Consider the following 23,533-nt stretch of genomic DNA (forward strand, 5'->3'; position numbering starts at 1 on the left):
AGAACTAAGAGGGACCTTAGATCATGCAGTTTCCTGGTTTCCATGCTGTTCTGTGGGGAGCGAGTCTCCAGTCCCATTCAGTATTAGGCGTCCAAGTCAGATCTGATTTAGAAGAAAGGTTTTGATACTTAAAAGTCTGAAGTTAGTGATCAATCCAACCTCTTGGTTTTTTGTTGCGGAAACTGAGATTCAGGTATCAGCAAAGATTCATCCAGGGTTACCAATGAATAAACAGCAAAATCTGAGTAAGAAACTTTCTCTTCTGATCCCTTCAGGTCAGTACTCTGAGGCTTCCAGAAAGCAGCCTTAGATAAATAGCTATTTTAATCTGGTTCTCTTTCAGTTAGCCAAGCCAGGAATCTTGCAGAAGAGCTTAGCAGTTGTTACCAAAAGGCTTAAACTATGGGCCCTACTCTCGCTGCTAACTAAAATCAGAAGGTTTTGATATTACAATGCAGGGTTTTTGTTTTTCATTTTAACCTTTCAAGTACATAAAAACAAATGTTAATAGCATGAGCTAAGTTCAAGTCATAATGTCTTAAATCAGTGGGGTGACAAGGGTGGAAGGAGCATTTTTGACCAACGCAAATGGGTTAGCTGTGAACTGTGTCAGTATCTAACTTATTTCTGAATCTGTTTTGTATGGTATAGAGGGAAAATCCTGACTGTATATAGGTAAGTGGTAATAGTCATAGCCTGTCTGACAAAACTGAAGTAGATGCTTGAAAAACAGGATTTGGAAAAGAATATCCAATATGTGCTTTCCACCCTTATCTTCCATACACTGGGTAGGAAACACCCTGAGGTTATGATCTGTAAAACTGTACTATGGTGAGAACCAGTAGCATTGAGTCGTTGCACCCTCTGGATCAATGACCCCTGAGAAGCCCACACAAGCACAGTAATGGAGGCGTTCCTGTGAGGTCTCAGGCAGCCTAAGTATTGCATGTTTTATATCTGAGTGTACATACTAAGAATGACTTTTAACAGGACATTTGAAGCGAATGTTTGCAGGGAACCTCTGAAGCACTGCAACAAACGCTAGTTTCAAAACCACCAGTTTGCTGGAAGGAACCTGGGTTTCTGAGTCCACAGCCCTGGGTTGAAAATCCGAGCCCTGCAGCACTAGCTGAGTTGCCTGTGCACAGGTGAGGAACTGAGTGGGCATTTCCTCATCTAGAGCAGAGCATTTGCCACAAAGGGGGGGTTGGTGGTAATTGTCCATGATATGAGATGACATGTCCGTCTCTGGCTGCTGGTGGACATTCTGAATGATTACAGCCAGACAGTGCTCTCCATCCCACCATGTATTAAAACTGCATGACGACTGGTCCTGCCCTGGGGTCTTCCACCTTATAGAGGTAACATTCTGGTCTGAGTTTTATAATAAATTGCCAGTGTATCACTACTCAAGGACTTTAAAGTTCACATATGAACTTAAAAAAATTTTTTTTAATGGATGCAGGTCTGCAAGTGCACTGCTGCCTTAAAATCCTATAAAAGCAATGGGAAGGGGGCCAAGAGAAAGAAACTGCATGTTGGGGTTGAGGCAGCATCCAAGAACTCCCGAGCCCCGTGGAGATTGATGAGGCCTCACTTTGCTGAACAGCTGGTGAGTTTTAGGTTCCTAATTGAAGACCAAGCCATAAGGTGTGCAGATCAGCTCTCCAGGCTGAGGAGCAGAGGAGGTAGAGTGAGGTGGGTCTCAGCTCTGTGCCGCGCAGATATCTGAGGCACGTGCCTGGGCCCAGGTTGTGTCCTCTGTCTAGCAAGGGAGCCCACTAGGAGCCCAGGGTTGGAAAAGCTGTGACCTTGCATTCAGCTGGTCCTCCTTGCCATCTCCAATGCCAAAAGAGTCTAAGGTGGCAGCACATAGTTAAGGCTTTGTCATCCAACTTAAAACAGATGTGAGTCAATTGTAAATGCCGGTACGAAAATCAGTCCCTGGAACTGGAGGTTTCGAGTCACCCAGAAGATGCTGGTACCAGCTGGCATGTACTCTACTGGGCCAGCTCCCAATTTTGAAGTCCCTGTCAGCCCTTGGGAGCTGATGTGCGTAGTATAGTTCTTTGTCCTTTCATTTGACTTGATAAACCAGCCAGCTGCTGCCTCAGACTTCTGCCCCCAATATCTTCTCTGCTTCAAGACATTTCTTCTCAGAGCACCCACGATGCGGTGCCCTTGATAAACCTGCTGGCTCTTCTGCCTCTGCAACTGGCCTCCGGGGCTGTGCTGGACTGTCCTGTCCCTGCTTCTGTCTTGATGTTCCTGAGGTTCAGGTCTCTACTCTCCTACACGTGCTTCCTTGGAGATTTATAAATCAAGGTACTTAACATGGAGACATTATTAACAACAGTTCCACATGAATCGCTGCCAAAAATGCAGCTAAGGCTTCCGTCCCCAGGGGCTTGGGGAACTGCTAACGCATCAGGTGTTCCCATCTGAGCCAGTGGGCAAAGCTGCCCCACGTGCACGCCCCTCCGCCCACCCTGTGCAGCTCCAAGGTGTTAACTCAGGGGCTGGTTCTCATGGGCCTAAGGACTCTGCTCGCCCAGTCTTGTCAATCAAAAGGAGGGCTGAACGAAAGGCCTGCAGTACCATCCTTGCTTTCTGTCCTCCATGTGCAGGATCTAAAGTGCAAGGATATCAGTGATTCCTTCCCAAGCAGTCAGCCTGGAGCAAGTGTGAACACTGATGCCAATTTGCCTTCCTCTCCCCCACCCCCAAGTAGGATGTTAACCTCTTCTTCCCAGACTGTAGTTAATTCCTCCCAGAACCTCCACCCACCTTCCCTGGAACTGTGTGTTCATATAGTCCAGTCACAGGAAGTTCTGAGCCACCCCAGGCAGGAATGAACCACGACACCTGCACACGGCTTTTATGTCCTGCACGAGGGAAAAGAAGAGGCGGCAGCAGGGGCCTCTATCTCTCCTTACCCGGGAGTCCCAGGCCATCCTTGTCACTCTCCTGTCTTCCATGTAGCTCTGCCCCCCAGTGCATTCCAGAATTTTGAATATCACTGCCAATGCCTGAAAAGCCCAGACAGAGCTGAGGACAAGAGCCTGGGTGTCTGAGGTCACCTGGTGACCCCTCATTTCTAGGGCCCCTAACTGAGGCCTCAGCCATGGGGTCTTTTACCTTTAACAGCGCTGGATGCGCCAGGTGACTCATTCACTTAACTAATGAGGCCTGTGGTTCTGCACAGGCTTTTGTGGTGACTAAGACACATCCCTGTCCCCGTGTCCCTTGTGATGAGATGGCATTTCTGTCTCTGGCACTGTTTGCCCTCAAGAATGTGCCATCTGCTAGAGAAGATTGGGCAAATAAGTAAAAGGACTCTCATTATCCAAAAAGAACTGGGACCTGAAAAGACCTTTTAAGTGTCAACCCACTGTAAATGGAGACCAGAATTTCATACAGTAAATAGTGAAAAGGGCTTGATTGGAACAAGTATCTATTAGCAAAATGTAGTTGCAACTATAGGCTAATTCTTAGAAAAAGAATATTTTACATGTATTTCCCCCCTAAGGCATATGACTGTACAATAACATCATTTCATGCTTGATTTCCACAGTGCAATCAACCACAGGGTTGTTTCTGCAAAAGGGTTTCTTCAGTTCCCCAGAGGGCTTCTCTTAACCCTTCAGTCCTTCGATAGTCAGACTACCCCCTGTGCACCTCACTTATTAGTGGGCCTCATTCTCAGTCCTCATTTACCAGGGACTGCACTCATTTAAGCAGTTTCCCAACAATACTAACATGACTTTATGAAATTCTACATGTTTTGCAAAACTTAAATGGTACTTTGGCACCTATTTTGTTTTTTCAGTGTCAGAAGTTTACAGCATCTCACAATCGTAAGAGACAGAGTAAAAGCGGAAGAGGCACTATGGTGGATGGAGGGTTTGTTAAGCAGCGAGACAGGGTCTAAGTGAAAAGTAATTTTATGTGTCAGTTGTTTAGAGAATACTTTTCAGCCTTCCTCTAAAACCTAGTGGTTACAGCAAGTTGGATACGGACTAGAGATGCAGCTCAGAGAAGGAAGCAAGCCCGTCGACGTGTCTGACCAGAGAGCCTGCCCTTGAGGGACAGCAGTGACTTAACCCGTGGTGATACTGGGTCAGCACGAGCCAAGGCAGGAGGGCAGGTCTGGGGAACTAAGCCCGAGGGCACGGGTTAGCAAATGAGGGAAGGCAGGAAATATTTGTTAAAAGCCAAAGAAGTCTATTTGGGCCAAACACTGGTCTCCATTCTATAGCTATTTGAGGGTTCTCAACAGAGAATTGAACAAGAAGGTAAAAATACTTACCCTGGGCCAGGCACTGTTTGGGTACTTTCCATGAAGTGACACATTTAATTCTGTCAGTCTTCTATGGTCAGTACTATTTTATCCTCACTTGAAAATAAGGCAGCAGCCACTGACTTGATCAGAGGTCGAGACAACTCAGCCGGAAGACGCTCGAGCTGGGTACCCGCCTGTGTGTGCCTAGCTCTGTGCTGCCCCGACCCTGCTCTGTGGGGGCCTGTGTTCTAGCCCCTTCATCACTTATTTAGGGTGTGACCTTGACCACTCTATGCTGCTGCTTTAATTTCTCACCTGTGGGGAAATTTGTCCAGTCAACCCATGAGGCTGTCACGGATCGAGGAGGAAATAGATCATGTTTCACCAAGTCCAGCTGCCCTGCAGCATGAGGGGTAACATCCTGCCAAAGCTGGCACTTGAATGCCTGCTCTGACTCCCCACATCTTACCTGCGTTCTCATATAGTCCAGAAAATGGAGGCAGGAATCCCGCTTGCTTCTCAGGCCACCTGCCCTGCTCCAAGGCAACGGCACTTCTCCTTGTACCTGTACCTGCCGAACTGGAGGGAGGAGGGAAATGTGTCAGAACCCTTGCCCTCAGAGGGGCACTGCACGCCTCTAGTCCAGAGTAGCAGAAAACTTTGAAAGGAGCCCTCTGGTACCCTTTCCTCCATGGTACCCTCCCCTGCTCTGTACTTCCACAGCCCTGCCTGACAGGAGCCAGGGAAGTATGATGAATGCTGCAGAGCAGCATGGTGGCCCATGGGAACCTATGGCAAGTTGGGAGGGGTTCCTAAGGAAGTAATGTTTAAACTGAGGCCTGAAGGATGAAGAGGGAAAGAGAAGATGCTAATTCACTGAGCACGAACTGTGTGATAAGCCACCTGCGTCATTTCATTTAGTCCTAACAACCCTTGAAGATAGGTATTATTATCCCCGCTTTACAGATAAAGAAACTGAGGCTCAGAAAAGTGAAGAGCCCTATCCAAGGTCACTCAGCTAACATGCAGCAGAATGAGGACTTAAACTCTAGTCTGCATGATTCTGAGGAGGCTGTGGTTATTATAATCATGGCCAGAAGCGATAGTGGCCTCAGCAGAGGCAGAGAGGAGTGGATGTGTGGGCCCAAGGGGGACACTGAAGGCAGAATTGACAGGACTCAGCGCTACTGAGGCAAAGAAGGAGAAGGAATCAGTCAAAGACGATCCCAGGTTTCTGCCTTGATCAACTAGGTGGACAGTGATCTGTCTAGCTGGATCACCTACTAAGATGGAAAAAGGAAGGAGTAGGTTCAGAGGGGGGAAAAGTCATCTAAATTTGATAAATTCTACTTCAGTTTTTTAAAAATTGGCTGATTAAATGAAAATAAAACAGTGATAATTCCATGCCTAGAAACTCCTCCTCTTAATGCCTCCTCAATCCCAGTGTCCTAAGGGACCCCAATTCTCTTCTGATCCTTGGACCCTCTGATACCCAAACACCAAGCAGATCAGAACTGGGAGGACCACCAAGGGAATGCTGTCCTTGGACGCACCACCTGCTCTCTTCTCTGCAGAGGCTCTGCTGGGGAGCAGCTGTCCACGTGCCTGAGCTCCTCAGGGTGGAGTCCCCTGTCCTCCTAGTACTCAGACCATTCTGTGTGCACAGCCTCTGCCGTCACACAGGGCCCTGTGCTCAGAAGGACCCTGCCCTTGGTTTAACACTCTTCTTGGAGTTTTGAAATTCCTACTGTTTTTAACAAGGGGCCTCATATTTTCATTTTGTAAATAGGGGTCCTGCAAATTCTGTAGCCGATCCTGTCTACTTGTCTGCATCGTAATGATGCGAGACAGTGAATGGTAGGTAGCATTTCCCATCTGTGGGAATGAACTTCATTTCCAACTAGGAAGACCCATTACTTTAAATCAAAGGGAAATAAAGCAAAAAAGAGCTCACTTCCTTTGTTTCTATGAAATAGTTTTATGTGCGGGTTTGTTTCTTTCTGGCTAATAACTTAGGAGGGAACCTTGGGAATAGAGTACAGAAATAACAAACTATGGGCCATTAACTATGGTTAATTGTTTCTTTATAGTTTAGAGTGAAGGCACATCTGGATTGCTTTGGCACTCACAGTTACAGGTAGGGAAGGAGGTCTGTTTAAATACAACCTAGGGTCCCTCAGGAGGTGGAGGGACAGGCAGTTGAGTGATCCCAGCCTAGCTCCCAAAGCTAACGCTGCCAGCAAGGCCTTATTGTGAGAAAGTATTTCTCTCACAAGCCTAATCACCAAGCAATTAGGGACCCCTCACCTGAGATCCCCGCAGGTGTGGAGGTGGTCTGCGTGCTGTCTGGGCATCCTGCTGAGGCAGCCTTCGGGGTGTAACTCACTCTTGTCCCCAAGAAGTTGGGCTCATCTGCCACTCAGGCTCCAAACAGATGCAAATCCTTCCTCACTTTAGTTAACATCTGTTTGAAAAAAGGTTGAACTCAAAAAATGTTTGAATTCCTTGCTAAAGAATGGTGCAGAAATGCTCCGCTGGTCATAATCAAAGGACTTCCCATCCTGATGAGCTACTGGATGAAGCACTAGGGCTGCTGAGTGGGAAGTTCTGCAGTGTCGTTCACTTAACAGTAGTAACAGCAAAGCTTAGGCAAGCACAGCACACAGAAAATGTAAATCAGCCCAGATTCCCTGTTCTCAGAGACAGCCAGTATCAATCCAAACTGACTGTCAAAAGGCTTTTTGGAATATACTAGGTCGTCCCAGTTACTCTCCGATGAGCTGACATGTAACTGCTATCCTGCTCTGGATGCTTGGCTGACCTCCCTGGTTCACAGAATACAAACCAGATTCCATATCTGACATCAGCTGGCCTGTCCAGCTCTGTCTACCCAGAGCTGGCATCTCAGCCACACTTGGCCATTCTTTACCCCTTTACTTTTCTCATCTGTTTCCTCTCTCCGCTCTGTGATGCTTCTATTATTGAGTGCCTATCCTGCGAGGTCCAGGGATATGAGAAGGAAAGTGGGCCCAGTTCCTAACCTGGGCTTTCAGTCTAGTGAACCCTTGAGTTATGCGAACTTCCCTGGCAAACCATGAGAAGGGCTGTGAAAGAAAGTGATGAGAGCTCTGAACACCCCCAGCAGGGGTTTGGTCTTGTTTGGGCATCAGGAAAAGTATCCTTAGAGTACTATGTTGAAAAGAAGTGGTAAAAGTATGCCTCCTTGTCATGTTCCTGATCTTAGAGAAAAAACTTTTAACATTTCATCATTAAGTATAATGTTAAAGGTGGGCTTGTCATATATGGCCTTTATAATATTGAGTTATGCTCCTTCTATACCCAAATTATCGAGGATTTTTTTATCATGAAAGATGTTTTATTTGTCAAATGCCTTTTCTGCATCTATTGAGATAATCATAGTAATTTCTATTTCTTACCCTATTAATCTGATGTTTCACACTTACTGATCTGTGTATGCTGAAGTATCTTTGCACCCCAGGGATAAATCCCGCTTGATCATGGTGTATGATCCTTTGAAGGATTGTTGTATGGGAGAAAATATTTGCAAAAGATGAGACTGACAAGGGCTTAATTTCCAGAATATATAAATAGCTCATACAACTTAATAATAAAAAAACCAAACAACCCAATCTAAAAATAGACAGAAGACCTAAGCAAACAATTCTCCAGTGAAGACATACAAATGGCCAATAGGCACATGAAAAAATGCTCAATATCGCTAATTATCAGAGAAATGCAAATCAAAACTACAATGAGGTATCACCTCACACCAGTCAGAATGGCCATCATTAAAAAGTCTACAAACTATAAATGCTGGAAAGGGTGTGGAGAAAAGGGAACCCACCTACACTATTGGTGGGAATGTAGTTTGGTGTAGCCATCATGGAAAACAGTATGAAGATTCCTCAAAAGACTAAAAACAGACTTACCATATGACCCAACAATCCCACTCCTGGGCATATGTCCAGACTGAACCTTAATTCAAAAAGATACATGCACCCCAACGTTCAAAGCAGCACTATTTACAATATAGCCAAAACATGTAAACAACCTAAATGTCCATCAACAGATGACTGGATAAAGAAGCTGTGGTATATTTATACAATGGAATACTACTCAGCCATAAAAAATAACAAAATAATGCCATTTGCAGCAACATGGATGGACCTGGAGATTATCATTCTAAGTGAAGTAAGCCAGAAAGATAAAAATATCATATGACATCACTTATATGTGGAATCTAAAAAAAAGACAAGTGAACTTAATTACAGAACAGAAACAGACTCACAGACATAGAAAACAAACTTATGGTTACTAGGGGGAAGGGGATGGAAAGGGATAAATTGGGAGTTCAAGATCTGCAGATACTAACTTATATAAAATAGATAAACAGTAAGTTCATACTGTATAGCACAGGAAACTATATTCAATATCTTGCAGTAACCTACAGTAAAAAAGAATATGAAAATGAATAAATGTATGTTCATGTATGACTTGGGGCATTGTGCTGTACACCAGAAATTGACACAGCATTGTAAACTGACTATACTTCAATAAAAATACATATACCAAAAAAAGAGCATATGGAACATACTCCCAGACAGATCACAAAACAAGGCCACAAAACAAATCTCAAAAAATTTGAGAAAACTGAAATCATACAAAGTATCTTTCCTGACCACAAAGGAACAAAACTAGAAATCAACAGCAAAGAGAAAACTGGAAAATTCACAAAAATGTGGAAATTAAATAACACATTTCAACAACTAATGGATCAAAGAAAAATCACAAGTAAAATCAGAAAATATCTTGAGACGAAAACAAGAAAGGTTAAAAATTTGGCAAATGATTCCAAGGATGATCAAGTTTAGGTGCTCCATGTCATGTGTTGCAGCTTGAGCATTTATGACTCATTAAGCCTTTAAAAAATTTTTTTAATTGGGGAAGAGGAGGTAATTAGGTTGGTTGGTTGGTTAGATAGTTAGTTTATTTATTTATTTAATGGAGGTACTGGGGATTGAACCCAGGACCTCCTGCACGCTAAGCATGCACTCTACCATTGAGCTATACCCTCCCTACCCCCAACAAAGCTTGTTTTAATACAGTTATTAATGTTCATGTTATAAAGAGCAGAACTTAGAGCATGAAACCTAGGTTATAAAATGTGATTAACTCCTGGTTTTGTATTCAATAGGTATGCAGTGTGGGCAGGTCCATAAACTTTTAGGTCTTTCCTCATTTGTGAAGTGGCAAAAGCAATTTGTGCCTTGCCTGTCTCTGAGGGTGGTTGTGCTGATTGAGAACATATATGGTAAAGCAGGTTTACAACATGATTATTATGACTGCCGTTAGCCCCCATGTCTGGCACATGATAGGAAAATAAAGGTTGTAAAATATATATCATAAATACACCTAGTCCACAAGGGCTAACCTTAAGTAGACATCTTCCAAGAAGATACAAATTGGTTTCTTCAGTAAAGACCAATGTCACTAAGAACTTCAAGGACACAGTGACAATGTCATCCAGAATGTTTCCTAAGAGTAGGTTCTTACAATCATTTTACATTTCCCAAGTTAGAAATCTTTTTCATTTCTCATGTGTCTTTTCTAAGACTTTACTTGTCTAAGACTCCTGGATCACACTTAACTCCCTCACTCTGAGCAGATGAACTCTGAAAAAGGGGGAAAAACTTTCATGCTGTCTCACACCCATCCTTTAACATCTATACTATACCTACATCTTTAGCACCTTCAATCCTGTCTCAGAGGATAAAGGCCCCCTTTCTTGTTTTCAAGGCAGGTGTTCTTGATCCAGTTGTCTCCTGACTCCTCTAGGACTTCATGCCATCAGTCACTACTACATACAAAATAGATAAACAACAAGGTCTTACTGTATAGCACAGGGAACTATAGTTAATACCTTGTAACAGCCTATAATGAAAAATAATATGAAATGTATATATATGTACAACTGAATCTATGCTGTACACCAGAAATTAACACAACATTGTAAATCAACTATACTTCAGTAAAAATTTCTTTAAAACACACAATATCTATGGGATACAGCAAAAGCAGTTCTAAGAGGGAATTTTATGGTGATATAAGCTTACCTCAGGAAACAAGAGAAATCTCAAACCACCTAAACTTTCACCTAAAGAAATTAGAAAAAGAAGAACAAACAAAACCCAAAGTTAGTAGAACAAAGGAAATCATAAAGATCAGAGAGGAAATAAATGAAATAGAGACTAGAAAAACAATAGAAAAAAATCAACTAAACTAAGAGCTGGTTCTTTGAAACAATAAACAAAATAGATAAACCTTTAGCTAAACTCATCAAGAAAAATAGAGGGTCCAAATTAGTAAAATCAGTAGAGAAAAGAAGTTAACAACAAACACCACAGAAATACAACAGATCATAAGGTTACTACAAACAACTATAATCCAATAAAATGGACAACCTAGAATAAATCAACAAATTCCTAGAACTGTATAATCTCCCAAGACTGAACCAGGAAGAAATAGCAAACATGAACAGAACAATTACCAGTAATGTAACTGAATCAGTGACAACAATAATAAACTCCCAACAAACAAAAGTCCAGAACTAGATGGCTTCACAACTTTCCTAAAGAATTACAGAGGAAGGACTGCTTTCAAACTCATTCCACAAGGCCAACATCACCCTAATACCAAAACCAGACAAGGAAACCACAAAAAAAGAAAATTACAGGCAATATCACTAATGAACATAGATGCAAAAATCCTCAAAAAATATTAGCAAGCATATCCAGCAAGGCTCTCGTTCAGACTTGATGAACAAATCAAAAGCTTCACAGATAAAAGCTAAAAGATTTCAGCGCCACCAAACCAGCTTTACAACAAATGTTAAAGGAACTTCTCTGGTCATCAAACCATAAGAAAAGATAACAAAAAGAAGAAAGAGAAAAAAAAAAAAAGAGAGAGACCTACAAAAGATTGCTTTGGCTGTTCGGTGCTTTTGTGGTTCCTTATAAATTTTGGAATTGTTTGTTCCAGTTCTGTGAGGAATGTTGCAAGTATTTTGATGGGGGTTGTGTTGGATCTGTGGGTTGCTTTGGGTAGTGTGGCCATTTTGATAGTGTTGATTCTTCCAATCCAAGTGCACAAAAATCCTTCCATTTCTTTGTGTCATTTCGGTTTTCAGAATATATGTAACCTCCTTGGTTAAGTTTATTTCTAGGTATTTTGTTGTTTTTGATGTAATGGAAATGTCTCTGCCAGTTATAAAATTCTGGTTTTTGAAGTGAAAAAAAAAAAGTGAATGAAGGGCCGCAAATGGCAAAATACCCTTCTTTTTTATGGGATGCAGTATATATACTGCATCTCCATTATCTGTTCAAGTGTTGATATGCGCTCAGGATGCTTCCAGTCTTGGCAATTATAAATAATGTTGCTGATAATAGCAGGGTGTATGTATCTTTTTGAGTTAATTCTTCTTTTGTGGTTGGCTTTATTCCTTTGATAACTATGTAAGTTTAAAAAGCTAAAGCTCTAAACGTTCTTAGAAACAATGAACAGTACATATATGTAAATTAAAAAATATATATGCAGTGAAAAATGACCTATCAAGTCATGAAAGACATAGAAGAAACTTAAAAGACATATTACTAAATGAAAGAAGCCAGTCTGAAGAGGCTACAAACTGCACGATTCCAACCAAATGACATTCTGGAAAAGGCACAGCTACAGAAACAATAAGAAGATTGTGGTTTCCAGGGGTTTGGGGAGAGAGAGGGAGGGAGGGAGGAATGAACAGATGGAGCACAAGGGATTTTTAGGGCAATGAAATTATTCTGTATGATACTATAGTAGTGGCTACATGTCATTATGCATTTGTTAAAACCCATAGAATGTACAACATCAAGAGTAAATCCTAATGTAAACTATGGACTTTGGTTGATAATAATGTGTCCATGTTGGTTCATTGATTGTACTAAATATGCCACACTGATGAGGGATGTTGAGGCTAGGGGAGTATACATGTGTGGGTGGGGAGGGCTATGTGTGACTCTATTTTCTGCTCAATTCTGTTGTGAACCTGAAACTACTCTAAAACAATAAAGTCTATTAAAAATATTAACAAACAAAATTCAACAATACAGTAAAAGTATCATACACCATGGTCAAGTGGGATTTATCCCAGAGATGTAAGGATGGTTCAACATCTGCATTCAACATCCATTTATATAAACACTCTCCACAAATTGAGTATAGAGGGAACATACCTCAACATATATGATATAATCTGAAGGCCGTATATGATAAGCCCACAGTTCACATCATACTTAATGGTGAAAAGCTGAAAGAATTTCCTCTAAGATCAGGAACAAGACAAGGATGCCCACTCTTGCCACTTTCATTCAACGTTAGTATTGGAAGTCCTAGCCACACAATTAGATGAGAAGAATAAATAAAAGGATTCCATATTGGAAAGGAAGAAGTAAAACTGTCACTGTTTGCAGATGACATGATACTATACAAATAAAATCTTAAAGACACCACCGAATAAAACTACTAGAGCTTATCAATGAATTCAGTAAAGTTGCAGGAGACAAAATTAATATACAGAAATCTGTTGCATTTCTATACACTAACAACAAACTACCAGAAAGAGAAATTAAGAAAACAATCCCCTCCTCCCAGTTCCGGCGCAGTAGAGGCCCGGGGTGGTGAACAGTCTCCAGCACCATGTCTGGTTTGTCTGGCCCACAAGCCCAGCGTGGCCCTTACCCATCATTGCTGCTTTTATTCCTGCTCGGCCCCAGCTCCAACCTCACCATCTCCTTCCATCTGCCTGTTAACTCCCACAAGTGCCTCCATAAGGAGATCCACAAGGACCTGCTGGTGACCAGCGCCTACGAGATCACCGACCAGTCTGGGGGCGCTGGTGGCCTGCACACCCATCTCAAGATCACAGATTCTGCTGGCCATACTCTGTACTCCAAGGAGAATGCAACCGAGGGAAAATCTGCCTTTACCACTGAAGATGACATGTTCGAAGTGTGTTTTGAGAGCAAGGGAACAGGGCGAATACCTGACCAACTCATGATCCTACACATGAAGCATGGAGTAGAGGCGAAAAATTACGAAGAGATTGCAAAAGGTGAGAAGCTCAAACCTTTGGAGGTGGAGCTATGGCGCCCAGAAGACCTTTCAGAAGCTATTGTTAATAATTTTGCCTATATGAAGAAGCGAGAGGGAGAGATGCATGATACCAATGAGTCAACAAATGCTCGGGTCCTGTACTTCAGCATCTTTTCAATGTTCTGCCTCATTGGACCAGCTACCTGGCAGGTCTTCTACCTGCGTCGCTTCTTCAAGGCCAAGAAGTTGATGGAGTAATTAAGCCCAGTCTCCTCACCTTGTATCTTAGCCAGCAGAACGTCACTGGGACGTGCCTAGCCGAAGCATCCTACCAACAGCACCATCATGGCACGTTGGAGCTTTCCTGCCAGAACTGATCTCTCTTGGTGTGGGAGGACATCGGTTACCACCTACACCCAACAAGCCGAAGAGGGACTTCTTTTTAACTTGGTAGGATTTGGACTGGTTTTGACAATAAGACTATTATTAGAGTCACCTATGACAAAAAATAGGGGTTACCCAGATAATGCCAAAGCCAGCATTTGGACTGGGTTTCCTCGTATGATCTATTTGAACCATGTTTTCTTTCCTTCTCCCGCTTGCTCATCAGATTGGGCTTCCACTCTAGTTCCTTTACCAAGATTTGTATGACCGTGTTGAACTTGTTTCATTCAGATTGTCCTATTTGAATTTCTGTGTGACAACACCCTTAACTTTCTCTTGATTCTTAGCTGAAATGTTTAGGTAGCTTCTGGTGATACCCTTTCATAAGTTTGTGTCTCTTAAAAGGGCGATGGATGTGACACCTCATACAAACGAGCTCTGAAGTGTAGATAACTCTTCAAGCAAATTTCATTTTAGAGAACTAAAATATTTGTGCTCAGTTGCTTGAACTTTTTTCTTTTTGTGTGTTTATGTGTGTTTAGTTCCAGCAGTTTTATCACGTATAGATTCATGTGACTACCAACACAAGATGCAGAGCCGTTCCACCACATGGATCCCTTGTGCTACCCTTTTATAGCCACAGTCACCTCCTTCCTTACCCCCAAGCCCCAGACTCTGACAACCACTAATCTGTTCTCCATCTCTCTAATTTTGTCATTTTAAGAGTGTTATATAAATGGAATAATATAGTATGTAACCTTTTGAGATTGACTTTTTTTCACTCAGCATAATGCCCTTGAAATCCATCCAAGTTGTTGCATATTCCACCAGTTTGTTCCACTTTATTGTTCAATAATATTTCATAGTGTGGACATACCACAAGTTTGTTTAACCATTCACCCACTGAAAGACATTGGGGTTGTTTTCAGTTTTTGGCCATTACTAATAAAGCTGCTGTGAACATTCATGTACAGGTTTTTTTATGTGAACATAAATTTTTATTTCTCTGGGATAAATGCCCAAGAGACGAGTTGCTGGGTTGTATGGAAAACAGTTTATTTTTGTAGGAAACTGCCCTGCTCTTTTTCCAGAGTAACTACCCATTTTATATTCCCACCAGCAATGTGTGATCAATCCAGTTTCTCCACATCCTCACCAGTATTTGCTGTTATTTTTTATGTTTTAGTCATTCTGATAGGCATATGTAATGATACTTCACTGTGGTTTTAATTTGCATTTTCCTAATAGCTGATGATGTTGAACATCTTTTTCATGTGTTTATTTGTCATCTGTCTTCCTCAGTGAGATAGCTGTTCATGTCCTTTGCCCATTTTATAATTAGATTGTGTGTTCTTTTTACTATTGAGGTTTTTTTAAATTGAAGTATAGTTGGTTTACACTATTGAGTTTTGAGAGTTCCTTGTACATCCTAGATACAAGTCCTTTGTCAGTTATGTGGTTGCTTAAATTTTTAACCTGACTTCTACAAAGGAAAAAAATAAGTAAAATTTACCACGTCTTCTTACATGGCAAGTCACTGACTTAATTTCTGTTCTTATGTGTTCCATTTAATTTCTGTTCTTATGTGTTCCACCTAGAAAATGAAGACATACGAGTTATTTAAAACTAACACACCTGGGAGGATCATGAATAGAGTAAATACTTGAAGATATATGTTGTGAAAGCAAAGCCAAGAATCACTATGGGAATATGAGGTGCCTAAAGGCCAACACTAATGTAAATAAGAGAAAGTGTGGACACACATGACCACGTTCATAAACAATTGTGAAAAATACTATCACTTGAAAATTTCCCCATTTCTTCCAGTAAAGTGGGTAGGAGTTTGTCCTTTCTGTAATCTCTTTTTTAACCCCTGCCGACTATTACAGGGCTTGTCTAATAGCAGTGGCAGGAATTACAGGCTTTAGGGCCCTGTAGCTTGTAGTTAAGAAGCAGCATATTGGAATTAAGAGAATGCTGCTGTGATGACCTGGATAAAGTACAAAGAGAGAAGAGGGAGTAAGTTATGTTGTTAAAATCTCGGGCCCTTCTCTTAAATGTTCCAGCTACTGTGAACCCCAAAGCCTTTTTTCCACCCTTCCTTTGACTCCCTGTATGAATTTCTCTGGTGTGGCATAAAAGTGGTTTTCATTAATTTGTGCAACATTGCCATCTGCTGTTAAGAATTGACAGGTACTGCTTCTGAGACCCTGACAGCCAAATCCTCATCATAAAGGCAGCAGATGTTGAGAAAGTCTGCCTGTGGTATTACATATACTGAATGACAGAGGATACATCCAAGCAGGAAAGAAGATAACCAAATTTGTGAGTTAAGATCCATCCCTAGATGCTTAAAGGTGAAATTCTGTTCTGTACCATTAGCCTAACAAGATACTCTTTCATATTTCTGACTGGTGCCTTTCTCCCTTTTAGAAGCAATGAAAGCTATTCAGTTGGTTAGTCTTCTGTTCTGACAAAATGTCTGAGAAGAAGATAGGAGAGGAGAATATTTTATTTTGCTGATGTTTTATTCCCAAATATGACTTCATGAAACTGAAATTCTTTCATGTCCTTTCCTTTTACTCATGCCAAAACTACCAACTTGGACATTTATGCTTTAGATTTAAAGTTCATTGACATTATACCTGGATTTTATCTAAAAAGTAAAAATTTTGCTTTTGGTAAAAGACTAGTGCAAGAGCAAATGAGCTTTTAAAAAAGGGATGTTATGTGCGTTCCTCCATTTTTGACCCGGTCACTCAACAGTCTGTAAATTATTGATGAGAATAATACAGTTTAAGTAAGCTTTGTTATCCGTTGATCCTTTGTCATAAACCCCTGTCATAAGCCATTTTTCTGTTTAATGGAAAGAAGCATGTGGGATTTATACAGATGCACTTGTAAGTATTGGATTGGGGATTTTTGTGTAAATTTTCTCAAATAAAGGCTAGCAGAAATCATTTTAGGTGAAGAAAAAAAAAAAAAGAAAAAGAAAACAATCCCACTTACCATTGCATTGAAAAGAATAAAATACCTAGGGGTAAATCTAACTAATGAGATAAAAGACCTGTACTTGGAAAATTGTAAGACACTGATGAAAGAAATGGAAGATGACACACACAGATGGAAAGATATACAGTGTTTATGGACTGGAAGAATTAATATTGTTAAAATGGCCATACTTTGCAGGCAATCTACAGATTCAGTGTAATTTCTATCAAAATACCAATGGCATTTTTCACAGAACTATAACAAATAATTCTGAAGTTTGTATAGAAATACAAAGATCTCAAGTAGCCAAAGCCATCTTGAGGAAGAACAACAGAACTGGAGGTATCATCTTCCATAACTTCGGACTACACAACAAAGCTACAATGATCAAAACACTATGGTACTGGCACAAAAACAAACACATAGATCAATGGAACAGAATAGAGCCTAGAAATAAACCAACACACTTATGGTCAATTAATCTATAACAAAAGAGGCAAGAATATACAATGGGAAAAAAGGCAGTCTCTTCAATAAATGGTGCTGGGAAAACTGGACAGCTACACACAAATGAATGAAATTAGAACATTTTCTCACACCATATAGAAAAATAAACTCAAAGTGGAATGAAGACCTAACTGTAAGACCAGAAACCATAAAACTCCTAGAAGCAAACATAGGCAGAACACTCTTTGGCATAAATTGTAGCAATATTTTTTTTGGATCTGTTTAAGGCAAAAGAAACAAAAGCAAAATTGAGCAAATAGGATCTAATTAAACTTAAAAGCTTTTGCACAGCAAAGGAAACCACTGGCAAAACGAAAAGACAACCTACTGAATGGGAGAAAATATTTGCAAATGACACGACCAATGAGGGGTTAATATGCAAAATATATAAACAGCTGGTACAACTAAATTTTAAAAAATTTAAAATGGGCAGAAAGAAGTGGGGAGGGTATAGCTCAAGTGGTAGAGTGCATGCTTAGAAGGCATGAGGTCCTGGGTTCAATCCCCAGTACCTCCTCTAAAAATAAATAAACCTAATTACCTCCCCCCAAATAAAATAATAAAATAATACAATAATAATTTTTTTAAAAAATGGGCAGAAGACTTGAATAGACACTTTTCTAAAGAAGACATACAGATGACCAACGGGCACATGAAAAGATGCTCAACATCCCTAATCTTCAGAGTAATGCAAACAAAGCCACAATGAGATATCACCTCACACCTGTCAGAAAGGCTACCATCAAAAAGACCAAAATAACAAAAGCTGGCAAGGATATGGAGAAAAAAAAATGTGACAGGTGACAATGACTATAGCTATGTTCATGTATAACTGAAAAATTGTGCTGTAAACTGGAATTTGACACAACATTGTAAAATGACTATTACTCAATAAAAAAATGTTTAAAAAAAAAAAAAGAAAGAAAAGTGTACCACCAAAGGGGGTTCAGAATGGAATGAGCCCTTCCTTCCACTTGGTCTCTTGAGTGTGTCTTATAATAATAAAAACTATTAACTGAACCTTTATTATATGCCAGTCACTACTGTAAGCTACTTACTACATTACTTATTTATACTACTACATTATAAACACTCTCATGTAATCCTCAAAAAATAAAACAACAAAGAAAATGAAAACACTAATTCAAAAAGATACATGCACCCCATTATTCACAGCAGCATTTTTTTTTTACAATAGCCAAGGCATGGAAGCAATCTACATATTCATCAATAGATGAATGGATAAAGAAGATACAGTGTGTGCGTGCATATGTACACGTACACACACACACACACACACACACACACACACACACACACACACAGCGGAATATTACTCATTTGCCCATTGTAATAATACAGATGGACCTGGAGGGAATTATGTTTAGTGAAATAAGTCAGACAGAAAAAGACAAATACTGTATGATAACACTTATATGTGGAATCTAAAAAATAATACAAATGAATGTATATGCAAAACAGAAAGAGACTCAGATTTAGAGAACTAGTGGTTACAGTGGAAAGAGGGAAGGTAGGAGATTAAGAGGTACAAACTACTGTGTATAAGATGAATAAGTTGCAAGGATATGTTGTATAGCAAGGGGAATATAGCCAATATTATAATAACTTAATGGAGCATAATCTATAAAAATTTCAATCAGCACATTGTACACCTGGAACTAATATTATAAATCAACTATGCCTCAGTTTAAAAAAAAGAAGATGGTTTTCTGTATGTGTACTATACTTGAATAAAAAGTTAACACACAAAAAGATAATGGCTTCAAATTAGGATAAATGGAAAAACAATATGATCGACAGAAATAGGAAATTTGCAATGCATCTTTTCAAAGATCAACCCATTATGCAACACTTGAACACATTCCAGTTAATCGCTTGGATATTTGGGATTCTTCCAACATCATATATGAACTCATTCAGCATGTGCTTATTGAGCATGCCTTATGTCTAGTCACTCTGCAACAAATAAAGGTTGTGGGGGATTGTCCACAGGTTACTGATGAGCTCACATTTTGGATTCTCCCAATGCCCCTCACTACAGTGAAAAACCTTTCTGTGCTATGCATTGATGTGACCAAGGTTAACACAGCCCCTGGCCCATTTGAGAATATGACTTTCACAGAAATCTGGCTTTCTGGGGTAGCTTTCCTATGTGTAAGTTATAGCAAAACTAAATGACATCTTCTTGCAATTCTTTTTCCCTTTCATTTTTAAAGCTATGTAGGTAATTTTCCTATAATGTCTTATTTTCCAGTTGTTTAACGTTTCTCTTAGCAGGAAGGAACTGCTTTTTGTTTGTTTAATGGGGAGAAATGTTAGAAAACCCTGCCTCAGATGTCTTGTATTACTGTATTCAGTTCATGTTAAGATCATAAGTATTCTGAGTCTTAAACTAGGGATCGTCTCAGTCAGAAGTTGTCAGTACTTATACATTTAATTTATCATTGGGTTAGTATAAACTAAAAGAAGGGGGAAAAAAGTCTCTCCTGGGGCTGAGCCTGGACTGTGTTCTCATGGGAGTTCTAAACCATTTTTGGTAACTGTCATTTTCCAAGCATCAAAATATGTAGAAAGTAAACGGCCTCAAAATTTGGGTTGTCCGTGGTGTGGCAAATTTTGAACATCACTTCTTCTCAGATCTCTGCAGATGTACCAAGTAGCAATCATAGAAAGCCAGTTTAAAATCTACTTTATTCGAAACCTTTCTATTAAATGATAAATATTAAGAGGAATAATGTCATTTTACACATCAACAAAACTTCACAGTCAGCAGAAAACAGAGCCAAGTAGCCAAAGAGAACATTTCGATACTGTTTGAGAGTTCAGTACTTTCCCTGACATCATTTCTTAGTTGGGGCACTCAAGCAGGCAGCAGCCTATCATTTACAGCCCCTGTCATTTCCTGTTCCAATTCATTAAACCCTAGGCTTTCGCTAGAAACGCAATCCACATGGAATTCTTCTGCCAGTTAGAAAAGATCAATTCAAAGGATGCAGAAATTGATATGCAACCCTTGAGTGGGCATGAACACCATAATAAACTGTCACCTACACATGGAATTATATTTTGTTGACTGACAGCGTATGGGCAGAAGCAGTGGGAGCACATGTTTAGTCCTTATAGTTGAGGCTTCTTGCATATTGACTGGCTTCTCTTTGGCTGCCAAAGAATGAATCCAGTTCAAAAGCTTAAAGCCAAGTTGGCAATTCTTTGTCTTTCTCTCTAAAAATTACTCTAATTAGTAAGGCAATACAGCTAATTTACACACAGAGGCTTGATTCTAAACTTCAGTCATTTGCCTATTTTCTTCTCAGTGATACTTAAAGTTCTAGGATTCCAGAGTCACATTCATAAACACATATATAAACACCAGTGACCAAAAAAAAAAAAAAAAAAAAAAAGTCCCATGGCTACTGTATGCCCCAATGGAGATGAGGATAAAATAACACCCTAATGCAGAAATGAGAGGGCTTGAAATAATGCAGCTGGCACTCTCAGTCATGAGTGAAGCACCTGGGATTGCAAAGGCAACATTTAGCTTTCAGAAGCTTGTTGCTAACAGGAGTCAGGATCTCTTACATCTTTTCTTTCCTAGTTCTAAAGTGGTGGGCAAAATGTCTGCTTTTATTGATTTGAAGTGGCCTAAAAACTGCCGAAAAATGAGCAAAGGAAATTATATACATATGTTCTCCTTCTAAAATGCCACCTTTGTGAAGCTGTCTTGATTTCAGAATGTACAGCTTCATTCTCTACACTCTATTATATAATTTATATCTCCATTAATATTTGCAAACTATTTTCTATGTGAGTAATGTGTTTACAGGTCTTCCCCCACTTACTAAACTGTAAACTTCCACAGCTCAGAGACCAAGTTATTATATCTGGTCCCCACAATGCCAAGCAGAGTGCTTTATAAATGGCAGGTGCAAAATAAATGTTTGGTGAATGAATAAATGTGGTAGTGTCAGGTTTATGATGACTATAAGTTACGATGATGTTAAGAGTAGTTGCTCCCTTCACCCCGGTCTCTTTCCTCTGTATTTGATATCATGATTGCATGCACTGAACAGGGAGAAAGATTTAGAGATGTCTTCCTGGGAATTTTATATTCAATATGTCTACTTTGATAACCTTCAAGTAAACCATCTTTAAAAGAAGATTTCCAGGGTTAAACTGAACTTGAGGACAGTTTCAGTCAGTCAGACAAAAGGTATATCTACTTCCTGTGATGCAGCGTGTTGTCAGACATCTCAGGAAAAACTCCAAAATTCTAAAAGCCGAGAGCATGACTCCACAAGACTCTATTAACCAGGTACTGTCTATATAAAATGATCAAGAAGAGGAAAGAAGGAATCCTGAATTTCCTTTAACTGAGAAGGAAGAATGGTCTTTAATTCTGAAAAAGCACGGGTCTAACTAGAGACCGACTAATGAGGAGGGACAAATGTCTCAGGAACACAGAGTTAAAGGAAACATGTGTCTAAAGAGAGAAAGGTCAAATTTAGGTAATGAAAGTCATCTCAAATAAGATCTCCCCCTGCCCATTTTCATCTGTTTCACATGTTATTTCACTACTGGATTCAGGATTTGGCAAAACTTTTAATAAGTGGTTATTTGGAAATCTCTAAACAATGATTGATTTCTCCCACAATGTATATTTTTTCCTTCCAAAACAAACAAGATACTTTACTTTGACAGGAACAATTTCCAATCTCTTAGCACTGAAAGGTACAAAAGAAGATGGAAAATTGTTTGAATACTATATAGCACTTTTGAGTTTTTTGGCCATCATCCCCAGGGCTAGATTTAATTGAAAGATGAAGAACAAGCTCAAAAGCTTCTAGTTGACAAGAAGCAAGTCTTGGGTTTGGGATTTTTGTGTCTGAGCTGTAAGTCAGGTTCACAGAAAAGTAATCAGAAACTAGACTGGCTGGAGAGAAGAAAGAGCCTTGAAATGAGAGGTGGCAGACCATGGACTGTACTTGAGACTTGGTCTCTTAACAAGCCTGGGACCCTGAACAAATTACCTAAACTCTCATCTGTAAAGTGCTTTGATAATTTCTAAAACCCCCTTGTAGCGCGATCAATTTTTAATTGTCTCTTAATTAGTTCATCCAACTATATTAATACCTTCAACGAATATAATAAAAGACAGCTTCTGCCCTCAAAGAGTGGACAAGTCAGTAGGAAAAGTGAAGGCTTCACCCACAGCTCATTTACCCATTCAAGATCTAAACAAAATTCACAAAGGAGCCCAGCAGGGAATGAGGATGGAAAAGGGTGGAGAAACTCCATAGAAGCTCTTAGGAGGAAGAGAGGGTCATTTATTATTTCAGGCCACCAAGTTTATTGAATGATTACTGTGTACTGGGCACTGGGGATCTTGAGGTGACCCACACAGATCAGGCCTCTAATGATGTTAACTTGCATTCTAGATGATGAAGAAAGAAAAAGAGGTTAAGAAATAAATCCAGATTGTGATAAGTTCTATGAAGGAAATAGGGTGATAATGAAAGAATAATTGTGGGTGTGTTTTACCTCAGCGGGCAGGCGTCCCCTCACGAAGCCCGGCAGCTGACTGTGCTCGATATACGGGTTGCTCAGGTGGGGCGGCCCCGAGCCAAAGGCGCCTTCAGGGCCCGCGTGCGGTGCCACGAGCTCAGCGCGGGTCCCTCATGCCCGGGGGCTCCGGGTGAACTCTCGGAAGGGCGGGAAACGCGACCGCAAAGACGCCGCGCCGGCTGCCGGAGGTCAGATGGACGGCGCTGAGGGGGCGGGGCTCGCCAGGGGCCTGTTAGCCACAGGCTCCCTCTTTTTGCATATTCATAAGGCCGAGAGGGGCGGGCCTCCCAAGCAAGCGTGAGAGGTAATGAATTATTCATGAGAAAGCATCTCGCCCCGCCCAGGAAGGACTCGATTATTTATAAGCCCGAGAGGCGTTTGGGCCAGAAAAAGCCGTTGAGTCCCCTTCACAGGGAGCCGTCGACCCGCTGAGGTGAGGGCTGCCCACACGCAAGCAATCCAGAGGAAAAGGGCGCTGAGTGCTGTCGTCTTGTTTTATGTTATTATTATAATTTTTTTCCTTTTCGTTTCTTTTTACTTGAGGCTTCAACTTTGATTTGAAAGTATTTCGCTGAGGCCTGAAGTATTCTGAGGAGTAGCGGGAAGCCTGGATCTGAGGGGAAGGACAGGGGGCGCCTC

General features: G+C 40.6%; 1 long non-coding RNA gene, 1 other non-coding gene and 1 pseudogene across 3 annotated transcripts; 2 read left to right on the plus strand and 1 right to left on the minus strand.

The window, feature by feature from the left end:
- Positions 1 to 831: 831 nt before the first annotated feature.
- LOC123615745 (uncharacterized) lies at positions 832 to 23,081 on the minus strand. Of its 2 annotated transcripts, XR_006723416.2 has the most exons (4): positions 22,871 to 23,081; positions 6,590 to 6,746; positions 4,752 to 4,861; positions 832 to 2,304 (listed from the first exon to the last, which is right to left on the minus strand). It is a non-coding gene; the product is annotated as an uncharacterized LOC123615745 (long non-coding RNA). The 2 variants fall into 2 exon arrangements; XR_012503651.1 differs by lacking the exon at positions 832 to 2,304 and having other exon boundaries at positions 3,089 to 4,861.
- Positions 12,082 to 19,804, plus strand: LOC123615744 (transmembrane emp24 domain-containing protein 10 pseudogene; annotated as a pseudogene).
- Positions 17,755 to 17,828, plus strand: TRNAS-AGA (transfer RNA serine (anticodon AGA)). Its single transcript has one exon. It is a non-coding gene; the product is annotated as a tRNA-Ser (tRNA).
- Positions 23,082 to 23,533: the final 452 nt, after the last annotated feature.

Source organism: Camelus bactrianus, chromosome 32, assembly GCF_048773025.1.
Source record: "Camelus bactrianus isolate YW-2024 breed Bactrian camel chromosome 32, ASM4877302v1, whole genome shotgun sequence".
Taxonomy (NCBI): Eukaryota; Metazoa; Chordata; class Mammalia; order Artiodactyla; family Camelidae; genus Camelus; species Camelus bactrianus.